The 26,289-nt window shown below is 37.2% G+C and overlaps 1 protein-coding gene across 5 annotated transcripts in view; it reads right to left on the bottom strand.

Moving 5' to 3' along the window:
• SGK3 (serum/glucocorticoid regulated kinase family member 3) overlaps window positions 1-26,289 on the bottom strand; it is a 140,630-nt gene that overhangs the window by 79,382 nt on the left and 34,959 nt on the right. Inside the window, exon 1 of one of the 5 annotated variants that reach the window (XM_053208700.1) lies at window positions 3,207-8,978. The exons of 2 other annotated variants lie outside the window; for them this stretch is intronic. The gene's annotated coding sequence lies outside the window, so the exon portion shown is untranslated. 2 more of the 5 variants (XM_015077709.3, XM_053208698.1) reach the window with 2 other exon arrangements.

Below are 26,289 nucleotides of genomic sequence, written 5' to 3' on the forward strand. Positions count from 1 at the left end.
CTTAAAAAAAGGAACTAGAATTTGTGTGTGTATGATTCTTGTCCTCCAGGAGCTTGTATGTAGCAAAAAAGAAAAAGATAAATGCCCAAAGAATTACAATTCAAAGTAGACTGTGATAAATTCTCTCAAAGTATGAAAAGATTCTAGGGGCACTTGGGTGGCTCAGTCAGTTAAGCATCAATTCTTGATTTCGGCTCAGGTCATTATCTCCTGCTTCATGAGATAGACCACCATCAGGCTCTGTGCTCACGGCACGGGGCCTGCTTAGGATTCTCTCTCTCTCTCTCTCTCTCTCTCTCTCTCTCTCTCTCTCTCTGCCCCTCCCCACTTGCGCGCACACGTGCGTGCACACTCTCTAAAATTAAATAAACTTTAAAAAAATGTATAAAAGCTTCTAGAATTCAGAGGAAGAATAAAACCACTTCCAACTGAACTTATCTAGGTTTCTGGGGTGGTGGTGAAGGAAGAACCTGAAGGCTGGGCACTCAAAGCAGAAAGGGCAGCCAAAGTCCTCAGAACAAATAGGGAATAGCCATTCGTCCCATTTGTCTGAATTCCTGCCTCCTTGCAGGGAAAGACTCACTCCATAAAAACAGAAAGAGAAACAGTCAAGAAGCAACATTCACTTTGTGCTTTTACAGGGCATTATCACTAAAGTCTCATTTTATTTTCATATTTACAAGCATAAATTAGAAATCACTTTTCTTACATATAGGAGACAGAGGCTAGAAAAGTGCATTTGAGATCACAAAGAGAACTCTGAATGCCAGGCTTCTCACTCTGGATTTAATTCTCTAGATGAAGATGTAAAGGCATTTGAAAAGGGAACCTGAAAGGCTATAGGTGTAGAAAATGGAATGAAATAGAGGAGGGCTTGAAGAAAGAGGGGTTTGGCAATAATAAGAATGGCAAGTTTGCAAAAAATTGACAGGACAAATTAGTCAATTGCTATTTGCATGTGGAATGCCAGGTAGAAGGAGGCATTAACACTGCCTCAAGGTTTTGTTCCTAGGTAACAAGGTTTTATTCCTAGGTTATTTCCTAGAAATAACCAGAATTGGGTGGAGGGGAGAGCAGGGCAAAATGACAGTGAATTGGCTTAAGTAATTACTAGCCTTAGCTGAAAATGTCTGCATCAGATGCACACATCTAACACCTTCTGGTGCCAGGCACTGTTTCCAGGGACCTAAGACACAGCAGTGAATGCAACTGGCAAGTACCCCAGTCCTCGTGGAACTTACCCTCTAATGGCAGACAAGAGATAATGAACAAGTAAATAAAGAGATAAATATATATTACAGGAAGAACGGGGTTGTATGGAATTTTAATTAGGAGGGTCTTACTGAGAGTGTGACATCTAAACAAATACCTAGAGGTAAGGGAGTGAACTACGCAAGAAGCCTGAGAGGAGTCAGCAAGTAAACACCAGTATCTTCAAACAGTCACCCTATGATGCTTTTGAAGTCAGCAGCAATTGCAGTGTATATCTTTGGTGACCCAGTCCTATTTTCTTGGGCTAGCATTCAGTGTTCCACTTCCTGACTCTATCCTACCCAATCAAGAAAACTTCACCAGTAACACAGTGATAACAAACTGCCTAGTAAGTCAATTTGTTTATACTGGCTGTTTATGTTCCCCACATGGGAGAAAAAGACTACATTTTAAAACAACAAAACCAAAGCACTGTTAAAACATGTTTATACAACGCTTAAGAAGACAATCATCTTGTTCTCAAAGCAATCATTGATGTAGCAACTTTGAGACTTGAGATTTAAATCAAAGGTGCTAAAGAATGATTATGAATCATGCAATTAAGCTACCAAGGAGGATGCTACAGAGAGGAAAACCATTCACAGCACCATAAAACTGTCAAAAATAAAAATAGTATAATTATCGAAACCAGAAGTAGTATCATTCTTTGATTTTATAATTTATTGTTCAGAAGAGCTGAATTCTAGTCTAAGCTATGCCTTTTATTGATTCTGGGTCCTGGGGCCTCATCTTTATCTGTAAACGGCAGCTGTTGTGATTTTTCACATTCCTTTCGATCTGAGATTCTAGGTGGCTAGTTATGGTTTCTATGATGTTTAGTTTATTTATATATTTGGGTACTCTGGTTTACCTCCTTTTCCAATAATAGTACAAATAAGCACCCGTCCCAAGTAACACAACTTGTCAGTTCTGTGTAAAAGGGATACGACCTTCTTTTAAACAAACCTGCCAGAGCTTGGTGTTTAAAATGAGGCTACACTCTGCAAGTGCTAGCCTTTTCTCATCCCCGTTTAAGAACAGCCTTCAAGACCCTTAAGGCTTCTTTATCATTTGAGAGTGGATTAGATTTGAAACCAGGTGGATGATCACATCTCTGGTAAATGAGAAAAATAATGAGACCTTATGGTGGGATTCAGCCTTTGAAATTCCAAAGGAATCTGCAAGCATTTCTATCAACAACTCTGCGGAAAGGTTTTCCGGTGTTGACGGCTTTGTTAGATTAAAGCCCATCTGAATGCATAATAAAGAAAACAGCCAACGTTGTTGTGGGCTATGCGCCAGGTGGAACTAAGTATTCACTGATTTAATCTCATAACAATCCTATAAGGACGGAACTATCATTATCCTCATTTTATGTGTGCAGAAACAAAGTCATAGAGGAATTAGGCAACCTGCCCAACTTTTCACAATTAACAGGTAGATTCAAACTCAGGCATTCTAGCTTCAAATACTCCACAATAATCTCCACAATACGCTGCCTATGTAAACCCTGGAGCTCTTGTTTAAATAACAGTCCCATTACCAGTCGCACTCTTACAGTTCTTGCAAACTAACATGAAGTCAAAATAAAGCTGCACTACAAGTTCAGTATCGACTTTCTCCTCCAGTCGTGAACCACGAACTAGAAACGCATTTTAAAGAACACAAAAACCTCAGTACCTGAGGTCTCTCGAGATTTGGGGAGGAGGTGTGTAGAGCAACGCAAATGCTTTCTGTCCTGGAGCTAATGCCGTGAACAAGTGCTGCAAAACTAGAGACAGACCTGCGCCTCTCCCTCTGGGGGTTCACGCCAGGAGGCCGCCCACTCGTACCACGCGCTCCTACTACGCACGGAAGTAGCACAGGGGCGGTTCCAAACAACACCTGGCTCAAACGCGCCCGCGGGGGTACCTCCACCTGGCTCTCGCTACGCCCAGACCCTTCCCCATACTTACCTTCGGAGATCCTCGCCCGACGCATAGCGAGTGGGAAACGCCACCACAGCTGCGCCACAATCTACGAGCCTCGGCGCCGCGCCTCTCGCCCCCAGCTGGGCCAGCCACCCTCCCCGCCTTGGCCCTACCTCCTAGTTCCGCCCCCCGCAGGAGGCCCCGCCCACACAAATAAACGGAACCTTCTCGGCCGCTGGCCCCGCCCACAACTGAGGGCGGGGCTAATGCTCACTCAGCTCCGCCCCGGGCTTTAGGAGGCGGTGGACCGCAGCGCAGCTGCAAGCTGGATGCAGCCTCGCGGCCCTAAATAAATACAGGAGGGGGAGCCTGGGGTGCATGACCCCAAGCAAGGAAATGCGCGATGCAGGCGGAGGGAAGGGGGAAGGGGGAAGGGAGAGAGCCACGGGCTAAGATAAGGAAAGAGGTTTGGGAGGCGAAAGAGAAGGCGCTCTTCCCAGGTTCCAGCTGAGGTGTAGTACTGGGTGAGACATCTTAAAGCAGAAGAGTTCATTTTTTCAGCTCTATTAGCTAATGAGCTAATCTCATTCTCCTGCAGGTTAGGAGTCACATGCGAATTTAGGGTTCCATGCATGAATAAGGAATAGCGTTTAGAGAAGCAAAGAAAGGAACCAAATCCTTTACTGATCTCCGTCCACATCTCGTTCATTTAAAAAATTCTAGAAAGGACTCTCAGTAAGAATAGCTCCAGACTTAAATTAATGTTAATCATTCCTTCTCAAACGCTCAGGCACTTTTCATGAGAGCAGACTCATTACACTCAAAACGAGTTTGGCATTAATGCCCATAGTATGCTGCTACGAAGTTTGCTACTACATGTATGGATAAAGGAAAAAATCAGACCACTAAGAAGGAGATACTTTATTAATATATTTGATTTTTGAAGGTGGAAAAACTGTTTGCGAATCATGTCAAACACTAATTGAATTATGGTGGGAAAACACAAGGCTCACTTCACCAACAGTATTTGCTGAAGGAATTTCAGAAAACAGTAGCAAGAAACCAGCCTAGCTGTGTGGTCTTAAGGGAAGTCACAATATCTGAAGCCTTTGATTTGCTTATCTGTAAAATGAAAAATTATGCCAGGTGACTTCATGACCTGGAAATGCCCTTCCAAGCTTGATTTCATCCTGCCAGGCTCAACAATTGAGGGCAAAGGACCATAGGGAAAGTGCTATCCAGTCAGGAGCCACACAGAGAAATTGGGAATTTTTAGAAAAAGCCCCAGGGATCTTTGGCATCACTTCATTTAAGCTCTCTCTTATGACTTTTCTATTTGTAATAATAATAACTCTTAGCTCAAAACCTCTACTCTTCCCTCTCAATCCTCACATTTGGTCACCAGGTTCTTGGCTTTCTCTATTACAGAGTCTCTTCAATGACCCTTCTCATTTTCACTGCCATCTCTGTATAAAGTACAAATTCAAAGAACTCAAGATCTTAGATCTGACCCTCACCTATTTTTCCTACCTCATCTCCAACTACTCTCTGATAGAAGAGTCTCTCACTGTACAATATCCACAACATACAGCCAACATTCTGGCCACTGAACATTTATATCCACTGCCTCCCACCTCAGAATACTTCTCAGTCTTAGCTACCTGTCCAGATTGTGATAGCTCAGCTCAGGTACCTTTCTACACAATAAAATCCTATAACACTTAGGATCTATGCCGCTCAAATGTGGCACTTAACAGTCCTACCTTGTTTTTTCTGTTATTTATCTCCAAAACTAAACTGTAAGCTACTTACTGGATCACCCTAGGTCCCAGTAAATTAAAGAAGAAAAAGCTATTTTCAGTATCTCAAAAGACCTGAAAGAAATTATATAGGCTATTCAAGTCACCTATACCAGCACGATTCTGTTTTTTACTTAATTTTTTTTTTTTAGGTTTTAAGTAATCTCTACACCCAATCTGGGGTTCAAACTCACAATCCTGAGATCAAGAGTCACATGCTTCCTTGACTGAGCCAGCCAAGCATCCCAAGATTCTCTGTTTTTATCTGAAATTATATGACACTGAAATAACACCAATTACTTCATGTTAACCAAAGCTTTGATGGGCAGTTACATGTGACTGATTTTAAAAAAGGGAAAACAGGGGCACCTGGGTGGCTCAGTTGGTTAAGCATTCAACTTCAGCTCAGGTCCTGATCGCACAGTTTGCAAGTTTGAGCCCCCCATCAGGCTCTGCTCTGACAATGAAGAGCCTGCGTTAGATTCTCTCCTTCTCTCTCAAAATAAATAAATAAACTTAAAAAAAAGGGGGGGGGTGGGGGGAACAGGGGCATTTGCCTGGCTGTCAGTAGAGCATGTGACTCTTGATCTTGGTTGGGGTCTTGAGTTCAAGATTTCCAAGTCTCACTTTGGGCATAGAGATTACTTTTAAAAAGTGGGGGGATAAGTTACTATTAAATAAGACTTGTTTTTAAGACTAAATCTATGACATTCACAGAGGTACATAAAGATGAAAAGTAGCTAACACATTCTTTTGTCACCGCATTGCTGAAAAAAATGCTATACCCATAGTAAGTGCTTAAAAATATATTCATTAGTCTATGATTATTTTCAGCTTTCTTAAGTCCTCTCTTTGCTTTAATTAAAATGCTGATCTTTTCTTTCCATGCAAATATGATTGCAGGAGCTTCCCCTTCAATTTCAAATAAATTTTTAAGAATAAGATAAACAAGAATCACATTGCACTGCTTGGAGTTGGACTAGAAAGGTATTTAGTGTCCCAGAAATAAACCCTGAAATCACAGTAAATTGCCTATTTTAGGGGGTCCTACATAGTACTAATATCTTTAGAGAGTAAATTTGCCTCAATTGCAACCTTACCCAGATGACAAAAGTAGAAGCAGAACCAATTTTCAGAATGACTACCCAGTAAGAGTGAAAACTGATTTGCAATCTATCAATGGCCCCTGTGTTTTGAAAATGTCACTGGCATGTTTAAAGGAAGCCCCAGAGCTCTGAAGTCTGGCCCAAACAATCTATAAATCACTATTCACAACAAACCTTTATAATATTTTGGGTGTTTAATAAGTATTAAGTAGGCAGATTAAACAACAGTCACACTTCATTTTACAGACTGGTTGTACCAGAGGCAACTGGTTATAGACTCTCAGAATGTTTCTCTTCCTCTTCTCAAAATGTGAAGTGACTATGAAGATTAGAGCCTTGGGGAAATTCTGAATCCAGCCAAGATATGGTAACAAGGACCATATTTACTCTCCCACCTGACCACCACCACCACCACCAACAACAACAAAAAGGAGCTAGACAAAATATATAAAACAACAGTTTTCAAGATACTGGATATTAGGCAATGAAGGAGAATGATGCCTCAGAGATGGAAAAGGAACAAGATTTGCCCCAGCTTATTATCTTCAGAGGACTTACAGGCCATGGCAATAAAAGAGGAACTGCAGGAGCTCTAAGTCCAAGAAAAACAAGACAGCTAGAGTTCACAACTCAGATATGGGAGATAAGATAACAACATAGAGAATCCCAGAGATCTGCGGAGGGTCTTCCTTGATAATTCAATAGTGCTGATCAGTGCATACCTGCACCCAAGGTCAAGAAAAGAACAAACCGTCTCAGCATTAGAAGGAAAAGTACTGGGCATTCGCAGAGGGCCAGGAATAGTGGCTATTCATATCAGGCCAACTAGAAACCTCCCAATTCAATGAGGTAGAGTACTTGGAAGCATTGCCGTAGTACTGGAGAGTAATTAGCCCTAGATTAAATGCTGCTTTGGTGCTGCCAAAAAATAAAAGATCCAAAAGGATCTAACTATTTTAAAGTAATTTAACTGCATCTCAAATAAAAATTCAGATGTTTATAGAAATACAAAAATATTCAGCACCCAATAAATTGAAATTCACAACATCTGCCATTAAATCAGATACTACAAGGCATGTCAAGAAACAAAAATATGACCCACACCTAAGAGAAAAATCCATCACTAAAACTAACCAATCACTGACACAGATGTTAGAATTAGCAGACAAGAACATTAAAACAGTTATTTTATGGTAATATATTGAAAAAATTAAGTAGAGACAAGGAAGTTATAAAAATTTTCTACATCTGACTTTCAGAGATGAAAATAACAATCTCTAGGGGCACCTGGGTGGCTCTGTCGGTTGAGCATCTGACTTCGGCTCATGTCATGATTTCACAGCTTGTGAGTTTGAGGCCCGCGTCAGGCACTGTGCTGACAGCTCAGAGCCTGGAGTCTACTTTGGATTCTGTGTCTTCCTCTCTCTCTCTGCCCGTCTCCCACTCACACCCTGTCTCTCTCCCCTTTAAAAATAAAACATTAAAAATTTAAAAAAAGCAAGCAGTCTCTAAGGTGAAAAATACACTAGATGGGATTAACAGAAGAATAGACATTGTAGAAGAAAGCGTTAGTGAACCTGAAGACACACAATATGAAATTTCCAAGATGAATTATATAGAGAAAAAGGATTTAAAAAGAAAAGGGGGTGCCTAGGTGGCTCAATTGGTTGAGTGTCTGACTCTTGACTTAGGCTCAGGTCATGATCCCAAGGTCATGGAACCGAGCTCTGTGTCAGGCTCCATGCTGGGCATTGAGCCTGCTTGGTATTCTCTCTCCCTTTCCCTTTGCCCCAGTCCCCAGCTTGCACGTGCTCATGCACACTCTCTCTCAAAATAAAAAAGTTTTTCTCTCTAAAAATAAAAAAAAGTTTTTAAATAAAAAAGAAAAGAGAATCAATAAGCTATGGCAAACCTTTAAGCAGCCTAATATACTTGTAGTTGGAGAGGAGAAAGAAGGGTTTGGGGAAGGGTATCAGAAAAGACAGTTGAAGAAATATGACTGGTATTTTCAAAATTTGATGAAAATTATAAACCCACAGATCTGACAAGCTCAATGAACCTAAACACCAGAAACATGAAGAAAACTACACCAAGATATTTCATAATACAATTACTAAAAACCAGTGATAAGCAAAATCTTAACAGCAGCCAGTGGGGGAAACACATGCTATATATGGAGAAACAAGAGATGACAAATTTCTTCTGAGAAATCGTGCAAGAAAAAGACAGCAGACCAACATCTTTGAAGTACAGAACAAAAAGCTAAAAACCTAGAATTCTATACCCAGCAAATAATATCTTTCAAAACTCAAGATAATATATTTTTTTCAGATGCACAGAAGCTAAAAGACCATAACCAGAAGACTTGCACTACAAGAAATGTTAAAGGAAGTCCATATGATAGGCAGAAAATGACTCCATATTTCTGGAAATATAGATGTACACCTGGAATGAAGAACACTAGAAATAATAACAATAGAGGTGTTGGGTTTTTTTTATAATTTGAATCTTTTTAAAAGATAAATATTTAAACAACAATAGTAATCATTTATTGTGGGTTTTGTGGCCTATATGTAAGTAAAATGTATGACAACAATAGCATAACGGTTGTGAGGAGAGACATGGAAGTATATTATTGAAAAGTGTATTCTATAATTAACTGTAAGCATCCTATAAGTGATATGGCATAATTCATTTGGAGATAGACTGTGATAAATTAAAGATATATACTTAAACCCTAAAATAGCCATAAAACAAAGGGAGAGAAGGAGTTACAACTAAAAAGTCAACAAAGGAGGAAAAAATGGAAGCATAATGTTCAATCCAAAATAAGGTAGAATAATAGGAAAAAGGACACAAAGAACAGATAAGACAAATAGAAAACAAACAACAAGAAGACAGACATAAACTTAACTCATATCAATAATAACATTAAATGCAATAGTCAAAACAACCCAATTAAAATTTGTCTTACTGGCTGAATAAAATAAGACCCAACTATATTTCACCTACAAAAAAACTATACTTCAAAAATATGAAGACACAAAGTTAAAAGTAAAAGGATGAAAAAGATACACCATGCTAACACTAGTCAAAAGAAAGCTGGAGCAGCTAAAATAATATCACATAAAATAGATTTCAGAGCAAATAATATTACCAGGGAAAGAGAAGATCATTTCATAATTATAAAGGGGCCAATTGAGGACACAAAAGTCCTAAATAGTTTATGCACCTAATAACAGAGCTTCAAAATAAATGATAAAAAAACTGAAACAACTTCAAGGAAAAATAGGCATATCCTTTTGGGGGGGGATTTTTAAAAAATCTTCATGATAATAGCACAAGTAGAGAGAAAATCGGCCAGGATACTGGCTTAGTCAATTTGGATTGCTGTAACAAAACATCACAGACTGTATAGCTTATAAATGACTGAAATTTAATTCTCATGGGCTCTGGAGACTGAAAGTCTGAGATCAGGGTGCCAGCATGGTTGAATAAGGGCCCTCTTCATGGTCTATGGCTAGCACCTTCTGTGTCCTTATCTGATAGAGGGTATCTTTTTGTAAGAGTACTACTCCTTTTTTTTTTTTTAAGTTTATTTACTTATTTTTGAGAGGGGGAAAGAGAGAGAGAGGAGACAGAGTAAGAGAAAATCCGAAGCAGTCTCCACACTGTCAGCACAGAGCTCGACTTGGGGCTCAAACTCACAAACCACAAAATCATGACCTCGGCCTGAAAACAAGAGTTGGGCACTTAACCGACTGAAGCACCCAGGTACCCCTAGAGTACTAATCCTATTCATGAGGGCTCCTAAAGGCCCCACCTACTACTACCATCATCACCTTTGGAGGTTAAGATTTCAACATATGAATTCAGGGGTAGACACAAACATTCAGACCATAGAAAATATAAAAGACCTAAACACACTATTAACCATCTTAACTGACATTTACAGATCACTACAAGACATAAGAATATAATTCTTTTCAAGTACACATAAGACATTTATCAAGATGGACCATACACTGGGCCATAAAATAAGTTTCAATAAATTTATAAGGATTTAAGGCATACAAAAACTATGTTCTCTAACTGCAATGAAATTAAATTAGAAATCAATAACAGAAAAACATCTGGAAAATGTCCAAATATTTGAAATCAAAATATACAATTCTAAATAACCCATGGGTCAAAGAAGAAATCAAAAGGAAAACTAGAAAATATTTTGCACTATATATCAAAATTTGTAGACAGCACTAAAGTAGAACTTAGGAGGTAATACCCATAATAAAAAAAGAAAGTTCTTAAATCAATGACCTCAGATTCTACCTTATTAAATAAAAAAGAGCAAATTAAACCAAAATAATGTAAAGAAAGAAAGAAATCTATCAAGAGTACAACCAATGACAAAGAGAAAAATCAATGAGACCAAAAGTTGATTAAAAAAAAAATCAGTCAAATTGCTAAACCAGACTAATCAGCACACACACACAAAAGACTGAGAAAGGGGGTTAGGTGCCAAGGGATGCAGGCAGCCTCTAGGAGCTGGAAAAGACAAGGAAAGGAATCCTCTCCTAAAGCCTCCAGAAAGAAGACAGCCCTGCTGACTCCTTGAACTTAGCCCTCTGAGACCTCCTCTGCTGGATTTCTAAACACATAAGTATAAGATAATAAAGTTGTGTTGTTTTTAAGCCACTAAGTTTGTGGTAATTTGTTATGGCATCAATAGAAAACTAATACATGTGGAAATACCAAGAAGCTAGAAAAGTCGAAAAAGGATTTAAACAGAACAAAGACTTAAACTACCTGATACCGAGGACTTATAAAGCTATCATAATTGTCATAAAGGTAGACAAATATATCATTAGAACAAACTAGACAGTAAATAGAGATTTGTGACCTTATAGAGAGAAATTGCCGGAAGTATCACTACCAGTCAATAAGAGAGAGAAGACTTAAATCTAGCTCCTCAACGTTAAGTCCTAAACTCTTTTCACTATAACTGGTTTTTCATACAAGCTTACGTCTGAGTTTCATCCTCCATACAGCTGACTACAATATACTTAACCTGAAGCCTGACCTCTTTCCTCAGCTCTAGTTCCAAATTTCCAAGTACCTGCTAAATATCTTCCACCTGAAAATAAATGAATGCATGGTTTTCCCTCCATGCCTGTTGTATTAACAGCACTACAATTTACTCAGTTACCCATGTTCAAACTTTGGATTCCTCTTTGACTTCTCCCTAGATCTCCCTCCCTTTCCTTTCCTTTCTCAGAGCCTCTGATAATTTTGTTTTCTTAGGTTAACATCCTTTCTTTTGTCTGCCTCCCATTTCCCAGAGGCTAACTCCTCATCATTCAGGTCTTGTTTAAATAGCTGTTCTTCATCAAGACCTTTCCTATCTAAAATAGGCCTTCCTCTGTGATCTCTGTAATAGCAGCTTGTTCATTTTCTTCATAGCACTGATCACAGTTTGCTCTTTATTTCACTGTTTATTGTTCCCTTGTTCCTGCCCCATTAGAGTTCAAGGTCCATGAAAGCAAAATAACATATCCATCTTATTCACTATAGCATCCTCAGGGCCTGGAGCATATAACAATGGGGTGCAAATCATTAAACGAACAGACCATTACTTCAGCCCCTTCAAGTCTGCTTCCATAGTCTCTGGTATTTGTCCCTTCTCCTTCACTCCAAAAATATAGGTCTGAGCCTTCCTGTTGTGCTAACTTTTTAAATGGTCTCCCAGACTCCTCTCTTTTCCTTCTTTTTATCCATATTGTAGAATGTCGTCTAAGACAATTCTAGTCACATAATTTTCTCTGTTCAAAATCCTGTAATGATTTTAATGAAATCTTTATCAAAACTCTAACAGCCTTGTTTTGCATAAATGGAAAAACTGATTCTCAAATTCATATAGAATTGCAAAAGGCCCTATATACCCAAACAATATTGAAAAAGAATAAGGTCTCACACTTTTGATTTCAAAACTTACCACAAAGTTATAGTAATCAAAATAGTATGGTAACAAGCACAAAGATAAGCCTATAAACCAGTGGGATAGAATTGAGTCCATAAATAAGCCTATAATCCATGGCCAAGTAATTTTCAACAAGGATGCTAAGATCATTCAATGGGGAAAGGGCAGTCTCTTCATAGAGTGGTTGGCCACCCGGGTATCCACATGCAAAAAAAAAAAAAAAAAAAAAAAGAAGTTGGATTCCTACTTCACACTCTATATAAAAACTGGGGAAGAGCCAAGATGGTAGAACAGCATGGAAGTTTTTTGTGCGTCTCGCATCCATGAAATATAGCCAGACCAACACTAAACCATCCTACACACCTAGAAAACTGATTGGAGGATTAACACAACAATCTGCACAACCTGAACCACAGAATTCAGCAGAAAGAGAAAAAAATCATTTTTATTTTGAATTTTTATTAAATGTATTTTTCTTTTTTTACTATATTTTTCACTTTTGTGTAAATTTTTTCAAATTCTATCTTACTTCCATCACTCTATTTTAGTCTACTTCAGTGTATTCACCTTTTCAAATTTTCAAACAATTTCTTTGTTTTCTTTTTTCTTTTTCTTTTTTCTCTTTTTTTTCTTTTTCTTGAATGCAGAAAGTGAAAAACTTCATTTTTACTTTCAATTTCTATTAAAAATATTTTTCTTTAATTTTTTTACTATATTTTTTGCTTTTATGTAAATGTTTTCAAACTCTATTTTACTTCCATCATTTTATTTTAGTCTACTACAGTGTATTCACTTTTTCAAATTTTCAAACAACTTCTTTTTTTCTCTTTTTTCTCTTTTTTGTTTCTTTTTCTTGAATATAGAAAGAGAAAAAAATTCATTTTTATTTTTAATTTTTATTAAAAATGTTTTTCTTTAATTTTTTTCCTACTATATTCTTTACTTTTGTGTAAATTTTTTCAAATTCTATTTTACTCCCATCATCTCATTTTAGTGTACTTCAGTGTATCCATTTTTTCAAATTCTCAAACGACTTCCTTTTTTTTTTCTTTTCTCCCCCCCTTTTTTTCTCTAATCTGTCAAACCACTTTCAACACCCAGACCAAAACACACCTAGGTTCTAGCATCATTTTTCGATTTTTTTTTGGTGTGTGTGTGTGTTTTTAATTTTTTAACTTTAATTTTTTAATTTTAATTTTTCTACCTCATTAATTCCTTTTCTCCCTTCAAAATGACAAAATGAAGGAATTCACACTCTATATAAAAACTAACTCAAGATGGATCGATGACCTAAATATAAGAGCCAAAGTTATAAAAATCTTATATAAAACATAGAGATGAATATTCATGAACTTGGATTTGGCAGTGGATTCTCAGATATGACCCTAAAAGCATGAGCAACAACAACAAAATAGATAAATTGAACTTCATAAAAAATTAAAATTAAAAATTAAAAACCTTTGTGAATCAGGGGCACCTGGGTGGCTCAGTTGGTTGAGCATCCAACTCTTGGTTTTGGCTCAGGTCATGATCTCATGGTTCATGCATTTGAGCCCTGCATTGGGCTCTGTGCTGACAGTGCAAATTCTCTCTCTCACCCTCTCTCTCTGCCCCTCCTCCACTCTTTCTCTCTCTCTCCCTCTCAAAATAAATAAACTTTAAAAAAAAAACCTTTGTGAATCAAAGATCATTATCAAGAAAGTGAAAAGACAACCTATGGTGTGGGAGAAAATATTTGCAAATCATATGTTTGATGAGTCTAGTATACAGAATATATAAAGAACTCCTACAATTCAATAACAAAAAGATAAATAACAAGGGTGCCTGGGTGGCTCAGTTGGTTTAGCATCCGACTTGGGCTCAGGTCATGATCTCACAGTTTGTGGGTTTGAGTCCCATGTCGGGCTCTGTGCTGACAGCTCAGAGCCTGGAGCCTGCTTCAGAATCTGTGTCCTTCTCTCTCTCTCTGCCCCTTCCCCACTCATACTTTCTCTCTCTCTCAAAAATAAATAGACATTAAAAAAAAAAGATGAATAACAATTAAAAAATGGGCAAAGGACCTACATAGACATTTCTACAAAGAAAATATATAAATGGCCAAGAAGCATATGAAAAGATGCTCAACATCATTAGTCATCAGGAAAATGCAAATTAAAACCACAAAGAGATACCATGTCACACACACTAGGATGGTAATAATTTTTAAAAAGTGGAAACAAAGTGTTGGCAAGAATGTTAAGAAACTGGAGCCCTTGTATATTGTTGGTAGGAACGTAAAATGGTGCAGTTACTGTGGAAAACAGTTTGTCAGTTCCTCAAAAAAGCTAAACACAGAATTACCATATGACCTGGCAACTCCACACCTAGATATATACCCAGAAGGACTGAATACCTGTGCCCAAATAAATATTTACATGTGCATGTTAACAGCTGTACTATTTACAATAGCCAAAAGATGGAAACAACCAAATATCCATCAATGGATGAATGGGTAGACAAATTGTGGTATATATATTCAACAGATTATTATTCAGTCATAAAAAGGAGTGAAGTACTGACACATGCTACAATATGGATGAACCTCAAAAACATTATGCTAAGTAAAAGAGGCCTGTCACAAGAAGTTACATCCTGAATAAATCCACTACTTGGAATAGGTAGATCTACAAAAATAGAATGCAGATTGGTAGTTGCCAGGGCCAGGAGGGATGAGGGAATGGGAAATTACTGCTTAATGGACATGGGGTTTAACTCGGGTTAAGAAAATGTTTTAAACTAGACAGAAGTACTGGTGGCACAACACTGTAAATATACTAAATGTCACTGAATTGGTCATTTTAAATGGTTAATTTTATGTTAATGTGAATCTCACTTTAATTTTGTGAAAAATGCCTTAACAATATCCCACTGATGACTGAATAAGATCTTCTCAGCCTAGCCTCCTAGATCCTACGTATCTATCATATAACCTACTTCCCCTTTATGCCTCCCATTCTCCAAGCAAAACAAGCCCTTTCCTTTATTTACATGTAACACAGAACTTCATTTCTCTACTTATATAAGTCCTGCTCTTCTTTCATGGCATTGTTCAAATACAAGCTCCTTCAAAAGTTTTTCTCAATCTTTCAGTGGGGAATCTCTCTTTCCTGTAAGCCCTTAGGAGAATTTTATCTGTACCTCTTTCTTTCTACCTCAGAGTTATTTATTGTTTTTCCCCTATTAGTCAATAATTGTCAGCAAGATCCATATGTGATTCACCCTATTATTTCCAGGGTCCTTAGGATATTCTTACACGGATCAACCACATAATATTTATTGAAGGAAAAAGATTAATATAAATTTCTACATATGAATCCTCTTGGCTTCCTTTATAGAATTGGAGATGTGTTTTTATGTGAATATATTTGACTCTAGCATGTCTAAAACCCTTTAAAAAATCACATAAATAGGTAATATTACAGTTTCCTGATGAAACAGTTATAAACACATTTCTGAACACTAATAGGAAATAACTAGACCTATTTGCATCCTTGACAATAATTGCTAATGTTCATTTTTGTCTTTTTGAGGGGGAGAGACAGAAGCAGGTAGAGACAGAGGGAGAGAGAGAATCCTAAGCAGGCTCTGCACTGTTAGTGCAGAACCTGGATGTGGGGCTCAAACTCACAAACCATGAAATCATGACCTGAGGCGAAATCAAGAGTCAGTTGCTCAACAAACTGAGCCACCCAGGCACCCCAATAATGTTCTTAATAGTATGAGTCAAAATAATAATAGCTAACAGTCATATATCACTTTTATATATACTAATATTCACAGGAAGCTTATGAGCTATGTTCTTAATAATAATGTTCTTAATAGTATGAGTCAAAATAATAATAGCTAACAGTCATATATCACTTTTACATATACTGATATTCACAGTAAGCTTATGAGCTATGCACAACTATCATCCCCATTTTACAGGTGAAGAAACACTTACAAAGCCAAATCACTTTGCTCAATGTCACTTGCTATTAACTGGCAGATCAGGGATTAGAATCTGGGTACTTTAGTTCCATAGTACATGCTGTTAACCACTATGCTACATCACCTTTCTATAATGACAATTTACCCATGTATAATAAAACGGCTTTGAAAAGTCAATGAGTTTCCAAGAAAAAACCCACTGCTAATATTCTAGAGTAGGTTAATATGAAACTTTCACTGTTTTCTCAGACTTTGTCTCTGGAATTTTGAGATGGCAGATAACTTTTAGAAATAAACTTGTTTCCATTGTACTGAGATATACTGACTAAGAAACAAAGTTGAAGCAGGAACACAACATAATGCACTATTAAAGATATAATGACTGGGACACCTGAGTGGCTCAGTTGGTTGAGTGTCCGACCTCGGCTCAGGTCATGATCTCACGGTTAGTGGGTTTGAGCCCCACATCAGACTCTGTGCTGACAGCTTGCTCAGAGACTGAAGTCTGTTTTGGATTCTGTGTCTCCTTCTCTCTCTGCCCCTCCCCTGCTTGCACTCTGTCTCTGAAAAATAAATGTAAAAAAAATTTTTTTAAATAAAGACATAATGACAAATGAACTATATAATAAAGGGACACAGTAGACGTTTAAGTACACCCCTGGGACTATACATTTACTGAAATATAAAGGCGCCTGAAACTTAAAAAGAAAGACTGATAAGTATAATTTCTGATAATACAATTTTTAAATGTTATTTTCTGAATCCCAAATTCCATATAATTCTTACATATAATAGTTCTTATATATCTTGTGTCTATTTAAAAAAATTTTTTTTAATGTTTATTTTATTTTTGAGACAGGGAGAGACAGCATGAACAGGGGAGGGTCAGAGAGAGAGGGAGACACAGAATCTGAAACAGACTCCAGGTTCTGAGCTGTCAGCAGACGCGGGGCTCGAACTCATGGACCGTGAGATCATGACCTGAGCCGAAGTCGGACCCTCAACCGACTGAGCCATCCAGGCGCCCCTCTTTTGTTTAAATCCATGTTGGTTTACATAAATATTAATGTTATAGTGAAGAGACCTAACTCTATAAAAGAGAATTAATGACCTATGATATAATTACATTGAAGCCCTACACAGCAATGGGCCAGAGAAAATAAAATTCAATAAACAACAATTAGGGGTTATTTATCTTAGAAAGGAAATAAAATCTTTGAATTTGACATCCAATTGAATCCTTTCTCAACTCTCAGAAGTCATATCTTTTCTATTAATCTTGTATGCAGAAAATCATCCATTAATGATGTGCTGAGTAATTTTATTTGACACTGGAATTTGAAATAAGCCTTTGGGTTTAAATTTGCCTCAAATGATTTATATGATCTGGTTACTAATTTTTAATCCATGATTAATTACACATATTTCTTTTAAAAGACTGCTTAATTCAGATTCCATTAATGGAGACACAGATTACAAGAACATTTTTTATGCATTCTTTTGTATGCTAAGGGGGAAAATTATTTTCCAGTGTATTTTCATGATTCAATACACTATGTCATAAATAGGTGATTTTTTTTTCCAGTTTGGGTCCCAGAGCTTAGCACTGGGAATGAACAGCTTCATTCATATGTATTTCCTTTCTAAAGATTTTAACGTGGGTTTACCATTAACCTCATTAAAACACTCACAAGCTCTCTTCCTTTATAATTTTTCTCTAGTCATATCAAATTTGTATCAAAATACTTATATCTTTTAATAAGAGAATAACAGAAACACAAAAAAGATGACGTGACAACCAAAATAATTTACAGATAAAGGGAAAAAGGGAAGAAGAGAAAGACAACTGTTTTTGATTCTAAATCCTTGATCTGATACCATGATTTATAAATTACTAATTGATTTAACTAGTGTCTCCATTAATTGATGACTAACATTTTATTTGGCAAACAGTATAATAAAAATTCAATTTAGGGGCACCTGGGTGGCTCAGTCAGTTGAGTGTCCACCTCTTTTTTTCTTATTTTAATTTTTTAAGGTTTATTTATTTTTGAGAGAGACAGCACGAGGGAGGGAGGGGCAGAGAGAGACAGGGAGACACAGAATCTGAAGCAGGCTCCAGGCTCTGAGTTCAAACTCACCAATTGCAAGATCATGACCTGAGCCGAAGTCAGACACTTAACTGACTGAGCTACTCAGGCGCCCTATCCAACTCTTGATTTCGGCTCACGTTATTATACCAGGGTCATGGGATTGAGTCCCATGTCAGGCTCTGTGCTGAGTGTGGAGCCTGTTTAAGTCTCTCTTTCTCTCTCTCTCCCTCTGCCACCTCCCCCACTCACACGTGTGCACGCTCTCTCTCTCTCTCTAAAAAAAATTTCAATTTAATTCAGCAAGTATTAATTACCTAGTATGTATACTGCTCTCTACTGGGCTCTATGTATAGTATATCAAGTGTATAAAATGAAAATTTCAATCCCCCCGTGTATCATTGACAGAACAAGAAACAAAGGTTATTAAGTATAAATTATATTTACTATAGTGAGGGGGAGGGAAGATGCTATGAGAGCTCAGATGTCATGTATTCTAATTATTTGTTCAAAGATAATGTGCAAAGTTAACAAAAGTCAAGAAAGAAAAACATAAAGTTTATTATTTACATACATGGAGGGAAATATAATAGGAACTAAAAGCAGAAAAGATTAAAAATAAAAATGGCTCTTTCTCAAAGTTAAACAAATAGACCTAACCAAATTGATTAGAGGAATTATTTTAAGTCACTTCAAAACAAAGTACAGCTGACTCCCAAACAATGCTGGGGGTTGGGGACACCAATAGCCCCCATTCTGCAGTTGAAAATCCATGTATAACTTTAGACTCCTCAAAAACTTAACTACTAATAAGCTACTGTTGACTTGGTAATTGCCTAACTGGTAACAGCCAATTAACACTTATTTTGTATGTTATGTGTACTATATACTATATTCTTTCAATAAAGTAAGCTAGAGAAAAAAATGTTATTTAAAAAAGCACAAGTACTGTATTTATTGAAAAAAATCTGCATATAAGTGACCTGTACAGTTTGAACCCATGTTGTTCAAGGGTCAGCTGTGTATTCCTGGTGGGATAAATCCCAAAGACAAAAAAGAACTGTAAAGAAAATCTTAAACTCAGGGAGCCTGGGTGGCTCAGTCGATCAAGCATCCAACTTTGGCTCAGGTCACAATCTTATAGTTTGTAAGTTCAAGCCCTGCATAGGGCTCTGTGCTGGCAGCTCAGAGCCTAGACCCTGCTTCGGATTTTGGGTCTCCCTCTCTCTCTGCCCCTCCCCCACTCATTCTCATTCTCTCTCTCTCTCTCAAAAATAAATAAACATTAAAAAAAATCTTAAACTCTATCCAAGCAATCATATGTTGGTAACGGTATTATCATTCTGAGACTGTGTTTGTGTTGTGGGATAAATAAAATGAGTAATTATCTTTGTGTCTTTAAAAACCAAGGATTTTGATGTGAGAGAGAGGAGATATATAGAAGAGATTGGTTCTTAAAAAACCCAAAACACAAAAAATCTATAGTACTGAATTTCACTTGGAAATAACATTATGAATATATTTTGTATTTTACTTTTAAAATATATGCATATATGTATTACCCAGGTTTGATGCAGAAAAGACCTAATATCAATCATCTCAGAGAAATGAGCACCAACAGCACCTAGATAGTGGTCTCTAGACATTTTCCACTAAAATGAACCAGGGCTCCTTATAGGATCAGCAGATTGCAGATCTGGGTCGGGAAATACACAAAATGAGCCTGGAATGTCTTAACTTCCTTACTTCTGGTATGGTATCAGTGAGTACTATAGTCATGTCAAAGTCCTCAGGGCCAATTCAGAGCTAACCAAAGATGGAAAAATCAAGCATAAAAAAGAATTAATGACTATGGTGAACTAAAACACGTGAATGTTAAATACAGGAGTTTACAAAGACACTAAAAAATACAAAACAAACCTCATGGATTACCTATGAGTGATATTAAGGAACTAAATCTTTTTTTTTTCTCTTTTAACTGGTAAATCAATGGTAAGAATCAAACCTTTATACTGCCTTTCCAATACAAATTTCACCCCAAGGTAACCAAATAGTCGATGAGGGGAAGCTGCTTTTTATAGAATAATTCTAGGTAATGAATAAAGCAGAACATAATTAGAATATGACCATTTTGCAAACTCTAACAAGTTAATGCATCTAGGCAATGATCATCAATGACTGTTCACCTTACAAAAGTACAGCCAACCAGACATTTTTTATGAATCCTGATAGAAAAACATATCACCACTCACAGAGGATTCTCGCCAAAAAATTTGAACCCAAATCTCATCAAGTTTCTACTTCTAACTTCCAATTTATAAGAAATACAAGGGCTAGAGATACATGATAAATGACATTTTAAGGATGCAATCAGCAAAATTTAGTGGGAAATTATATAGGACAAATGACCTTGTTTCTTCATGATGTAAGCTGTAAGGGAAAAACGAAAGGCAAGAAACACTTAGATTAAAAGGCTAAAAAGATATATCAACTACCAATTATATAGATATTATTTGAATCTCAATTGGACTAAACTGAAAAAATTATGAGGTAACTAGGGAAATTTAAATATGACTGGATATCTAATGACATTAAGAAATAATTGTTTTTTTAAGATACAATGTTTCTGTTATGTTTCTGAAAAGAGTCTGTATTTTAGACATACTGCTGAAATATTTAAGGATGAAATGACCTGATGTCGCAGATTTGCTTCATTGTAGAGACAGGAAGAGAGGGTGATTAGCTGAATGAGATTTAGCTGTAAGTATGTAACTGTTGAAAGTGGGAAACATGTTTATAATGGCTAATTATACTTCAGATTACTTTTGTATATGTTGAAATTTGCTATAATAAAAAGGTTTCTTTCCTTAAAACAGTGTTTGCTTCAGAGGACTGGTGAGGTGGGGGAGTGTTTGTTTTTCATTATAAGCCTTCCTATACTATTTGTTTTTTTTTTTTTAATTTTTATTTTTAGATACATACATATATTTAATTTCTAAGGAAACAGTCAAATAACAAGATACACACATATGTTAACAGGGGCACCTGGGTGGCTCCGTCGGTAGGTAAAGTGTCCGACTCTTGGTTTTGGCTCAGGTCATGATCTCATGGGCGGGAGACTGAACCCCACATCAGGCTCCGTGCTGCGTGTGGACCCTGCTTGGGATTCTCTCTTTCTCCCCATCTCTTTCTGCTCCCTCTCTCTCTCAAAATAAATAGATAAGCTTTTTAAAAAATAATAAAATAAAAATGTTTAAAAAAAGAAATATATATGTTATAAATTTAATCAGTCTATGGTGATCTAGGTCTAAAATGAATAGTATACACGAGCAGTTTTCAAAGTATAGTCTGTGGATCCATGGAAGGCCCTATGACCCTATTGGGGGGGTCTGTGAGGTCTATTTTCATAATAAGATGTTATTTGTGTTTTTCACTGATTTGCACTGATGGTGCAAAAGTAATAGTAGCTAGAACTGCTGGGGGGTCTGTGAGGTCTATTTTCATAATAAGATGTTATTTGCGTTTTTCACTGATTTGCACTGATGGTGCAAAAGTAATAGTAGCTAGAACTGCTGGTGCCCTGGCATGAAACAAGGCAGACTCACTGCTTTACTACTCATTATTTTCCTCACCATTACTCACTTGCAGTTTAAAAAGAGGGGAAAAAAAATCAAGTTCACTTAAGGATATCCTTGAAAAAGCAATAAAAATGTTATTAAATCTTGACCTTTGAATACATTAGTTTTTAATACTCTTGTATGACAAAATGGGAAGTATGCATAAAGGACTTCTGCTGTATACCAAACTCTAATGATTGTCTGGAGGGAAAGTCCTTCCTTGTGTAATTGAGTTAAAAGCTGAAGTAGCTGCTTTATATAGAACACAATTTTTACTGAAAAGGATGACTGACAAATGACAATATTTGCCAAGCTTGGGTACTGGCAGACATTTTCTTGAAAATGAACAAAGTAGGACTGTCACATCAAGGAAAACAACTCTGTGTTTGTTGGCATTGACAGAATTCAACCTTTAAAGTGAAATTAAGAGTACTGGAAAATATGTTTCTTCCCCCTTGAGTTTGCCTGCTTCCTTCCACTGAAAGATTTTTCTGACGCACTTAGTGATATTAATAAATATGATTTTAAAAAATATTGTTAAATAAAATGTGTCAACATTTGGAAAATCTGCATACATTAGTGAACCAGTATTTTTCAAAAGACTAATACATGAAGTTACAAAATCATGCCTGCATCAAAGATCCATTCAAAATATAAGATGACTATAGTGGGTTGAATGGTGGTGTCCCAAATGGAACACAAGATAATTTATATTATCCAGGTGAGGCTTAAATCCAATGACAAGTGTCCTTATAAGAGACAGAAAAGAAGACACAGAGACAAGCAGAGGAGAAGGTCATGTGAAGATGAAGGGAGACAAACACCAGAAGCTATAAGAGGTAAGGAACAAATGTCCCGCTGAGTCTTTGGAGAGACTGTGGCCCAGCTGACACCTTGATTTCAGACTTCTAGCCTTCAGAACTGTGAGAGAATAAATTTCTGTTGTTTTAAGCCACACAGCTTGTGTTTAAAAAATGGCCACTTGCCAAGTCTTGGTATAGTATCAAAGAAGAATCTTCACAGTTTTCTGGACAGGCTACTAAAATATCCCTGCTTTTTCCCACTACATATCTTTGTGAGGCCTTATTTTCTCCATACCTCAATCAAAACAACATATTGTAACTGTTTGAATGCAGAAACAGGTGTAAGAATCCAGCTGTTTCCTAGTAAGACAGACATAATTCAAGAGATTTGAAATATGTAAAACGGCAATAATCTATTTTTTTTTGCTTTGTGAAATGCTTATTTATCATAAGAATGTTTTATGTTAATATGTAATAGGTAAATTGTTTTAATTTAAATAAATATTTTTGAGGCATCCTGGTGGTGCAGTCAGTTGAGCGTCCAACTTTGGCTCAGGTCATGATCTCACAGTTTGTGAGTTCGAGCCCCATGTCAGGCTCCGTGCTGACAATTCAGAACCTAGAGCCTGCTTCAAATTCTGTATTTTCCTCTCTGTCCCTCCCCCACTCATGCTCTGTCTCTGTCTCTCTCAAAAGTAAACATTTAAAAATATATTTTTTAAAAATTTCTCAGTTTTAACTTCTTATATAGTAATTATTGATAATTCACATAAATACAAACTCTTTGGGGTCCTCAATAATTTTTTAGAGTGTAAGGGGTTTTGAGACCAAAAAGTCTGAGCACCACTGGCATACACAATCAGTAAAAAAGTATAGACAAGTAGGGGCCTGAGTGGTCAAAGGTATCATGTACGTAAGATTTCAGTTATTTTGAACTATGCATTGGATTTTCAGGGCCAGGAAGGCAGAGAAAGACCCTTCTAGGCAAAAGAACCCCATGAACGTATAATGTACTTTAGAAGCAGGTGAACACATGATAATGTTGGAAGATGGGGCCATTAATAAACGTAACTTTACATACCCAAATTATTTTTTTTTAATTTGAGAGAGAGGGAGAGAGCACACACTCACCCAAGCATGAGTGGGGGAGGGGTGAAAAGAGGAAGAGAGAGAATCTCAAGCAGGCTCCATGCTCGGCATGGAGCCCAATGCAGGGTTCAATCCCACAACCCTGAGATCATGACCTGAGCTGAAATCAAGAGTTGAACGCTCAACCAACTGAGCCACCCAGGTACCCCTATTATTATCTTTTACAACACTAGATAGTAAACTAGCCAATTACAACTCTCTGAGTCTGTCATTCTCTCTACCTGGAGCACTCATACCTCTACTTTTTACCGATGTATCAGTCTACTAGGGCTGCCATACCAAAGTGCCACACACTGGGTAGCTTAAAGAACAGAAATTTATTTTCTCACAACTGCAAAGGCTAGAAGTCCAAGATCAAGCTGTCTATAGAGTTGGTTTCTTCTGAAGCTTCTCTCAAGGCTTGTAGAGGGCCATCTTCTCCTTGTGTCTTCACTTGGCCCTCCCTTTGTGTGTATCTGTGTCTTCATTTATTTTTATAAGGACATTAGTCATGTTGGGTTAGGGTCCTCCCTAATGACCTTATTTAACCTAAGTTACCTCTTTAAAGATTCTATCTTCAAATACAGTCACATTCTAAGGTACTGGGGGTTAGGATTTCAACATATGAATTTGGAGAGAGACAATTCATTCCATAAGACTTGGCAAACTCCTACTTCCTTTTGGGAATCAGCCTGAATCATACTTCCTCAAGGAAGCATTCTTTCACCCTGGATTTAGGTTAGGGTACTTGTTCCATTCACATAGTATCCAATACTTACCCTACATACCATTTATCACTCAAATGTAATGAAACACTTGGTGTAATTGTTTTATGACCATCTCCCCTTAAGCACCATGAGGACAGAGACTGTGTCTGTCATATTCACCACTGAGTCTGAAAGGGTTTAGGATAATGCCTAACATACTAGAGCCATTTAATGAGTGGGTGAGGGAATGCTGTGTGTGTCACAACATTAGAGAGTTTCACTGATGGAAACTCCAGGTCTGTGAGCCTTCTGGGGAAGCATTCTGAGTACTTAAACAGCTGCCATCCATAAGAGATGTACTGGCAAATCAGTATATTGGTGGTAAAGCCTCACTGGCTTTTAATCCCACTGGGGCAATAGGTTAAGGGGGTAGAGATTTAACTCTAGTCCTGGCTCAATCATTAACTAGCAAAAAATGGGGACAATGTTCCTTAACTTTGCATTGTCTCTCATTCCATCTGTAAATGCAGAAATTATCCAAAATCAAAACTGGTCACAATTTAAACAGAAACCCTCTGATCTGTGAATATCCAAAATATACAAACCAACTCTTGCTATTGGGGCCCTTGTCTGCCCTTGATGGGAGAGTCAACCCCAACTTTTATCAACCAATTCTGCTGAAACTCTGGGAGTCTCGCCTCAAGACTTCTGTAGACTTCTTTCCCACCACAACAGTCAAAGCTTTGCTAGTTGATTGCTAGTCAAACAAAGTTCCAAAGAGTCACTACCACTTCCCCAAAACTCAGGACTCAGAGGGCAACCGGAGTTCAGAGGTTCGTAAGGGCATTTAAAGTCTAGGGCCAATATTAGTAATCTTGCAACTTGGTTAGGAATTAAGAAATGATATTTATGACTTTAAGGGGGAAGTGCATTTGAATTAAAAAAAAACACAAATACAAGTGAATGGCTAGAATATTTCTGGAGTATGGAGAGGGCAGGATCATATTCTTTTATTTTAAGGTTGGGAAAGTATGTAATGTGGGGAAAAGAAAAGTTTCAGTAATTTACAGTGTCTTTGGTTGTTCTTTTCTACATATTGCCTAACCATATATCTTGATTATCCATGGGGCTCGGGACAAGTTTCTACCTTTGTTACTGTCCCCTCAACTGGAGATAAAAATACCACAAGAGGTGGTTGTGAATGTCAGGTGAAATCACATGTGGAAATAAATGCAGATATACTGAAGGGTTCCATAGAATCTATAAAGTTCTGGCTTCTGCCTCTTAGGAACTGCATAACTGCTGGTAAGTGTTAACTTCTTTGTGCCTCAGTTTCCTCAGCTGTAAAATGGAGATAGTAATAGTATCTACCTCTTGTGCCTGAAACAAAGGAAGCATTCAGTTAGTATTAGCTATTTATTTTAGCGCTTTGTAATTCCTAGATCTTTTCCATCTAATATGATCACATTTGACCATCTCAGAAACTTGTGATTTCCCCATTCTTAAACATTGCACCTCCTTTCTTCTTTCTTTCCCTCAGCAGCACCCTAGTCTCACTGCAAACTTATCTCCCTTTACATCTTTATCTCCATTAACATCTCCCACATCCCCAAACCCTGTGGTAAAGAACCTGGGCTCCCTTAGCCTTTAGTGACTTCCCCTTCTCTTTAAGGAAAAAACTACCTATATTTCTCTATAAACCAACTGCTGCACTCTTTCTCTGCCTGAAATGTTCTGTCCCCCTGGTTTTTGTTGGGGTAACCCCTACTGTTTCACTGAATTCATTTCATCTTCTCCTTGGCTTCTTTCTGACCAACTTCTGCAAACTAGGGCATGTCCCCTTTTGTGTTTGCACAGCCTCTTAAATTTATATCCTAAATTATCATATTATATAATAATTTTCTCTTTGCATTCTTATTTTTTACAACCTCA

Source organism: Acinonyx jubatus, chromosome F2 (assembly GCF_027475565.1).
Source record: "Acinonyx jubatus isolate Ajub_Pintada_27869175 chromosome F2, VMU_Ajub_asm_v1.0, whole genome shotgun sequence".
NCBI lineage: Eukaryota > Metazoa > Chordata > Mammalia > Carnivora > Felidae > Acinonyx > Acinonyx jubatus.